Genomic DNA, 1,119 nt, shown 5'->3' with positions numbered 1-1,119 from the left:
ATTTTTTTTATTCTTAAACGAACATTTTAACTAGTTAATAATCGGTGTATTTTATATCGCTGTAATATTATTGTATCTTTGGTCTATCGTTTCCACTTTCTTTTTGTGATTATTGAGTTGAGCAAAAGTTAACTTCTTTCCGATCGAGAAAATTAGTTTTATTTACAAGTATGGCAGAATCAGAAGAAATTCAGCGTTATTTGAGAGGTTTGTGTGATTTAAATTTGCTAAGTTTGCGAAAGTAAAAAATCTAATAAATTTCACATTAACATTTTTACATTTTTTATGTTTTAATTCTTTTTTTAAAGATTTAACTGTTATTTTTCATAATTTCAAATCTTTTCAGTCTTTACAGTTACACTTTACAGACATCAGAATTTTTTCTCAATTGCTCATTTTACTTATTTACCTGATATTCATGTTTCATTTTCTTTCTTTTTTCTACCTAGAAATGGTTTATTTTTCAAATTTTAGTTGGGCACTGTTGAAGTTTAGAAATCACATTCATTAGATAAATTTAATTGATTGATTGAACATACTTAAGTATTTAAATATTTATTCATTCCAGAAAAAACAGGGTGGTATATATTAAAAGCACCCACAAATTTAAAATCAGAAATCTGGCAGAAATTTCACATGGTTTTTCAAAAAAAGGAAAATGATGAAAGTGAAATTCCTGTGAATTACTATTGAGTATTGTGCTTGTATTAAGTGCAATAAGGTATATCAGTTTAAAGATTCATCAGGTAAAAACTTTGGCACTAAAAATCAGCAAGAACATATTAAACATTGTGCTGTAGTCTTGCCAAAGTCACAGTTGAAAATCCAGCAATGCTTGAAACGAAAAATTCAACTGTCTCCTCAAGAATTAACGATGTTGAAGCATAGGCAGATCTTTTTCTGTGTTGATGGTTACCACTCATACAAATCTGTTGAAAATAAAGGGCTTCTCAATTTGATGCAGAGCTGTGTTGAGTTAGGTGCCAAATATGGAAAGTTTGATGTTTCTGACGTTGTTGTGGGAAAATATTAATAACATTTAATTTTTAATTAATTTTCATGTTATTTTATTACACTTGCAGTGTGATTACTTCACCAGTGTGTTTTATTACACATATG

This window comes from Helobdella robusta, assembly GCF_000326865.2.
Source record: "Helobdella robusta unplaced genomic scaffold HELROscaffold_68, whole genome shotgun sequence".
In the NCBI taxonomy this organism is placed as follows: domain Eukaryota; kingdom Metazoa; phylum Annelida; class Clitellata; order Rhynchobdellida; family Glossiphoniidae; genus Helobdella; species Helobdella robusta.
This window is presented reverse-complemented; position numbering follows the sequence as displayed.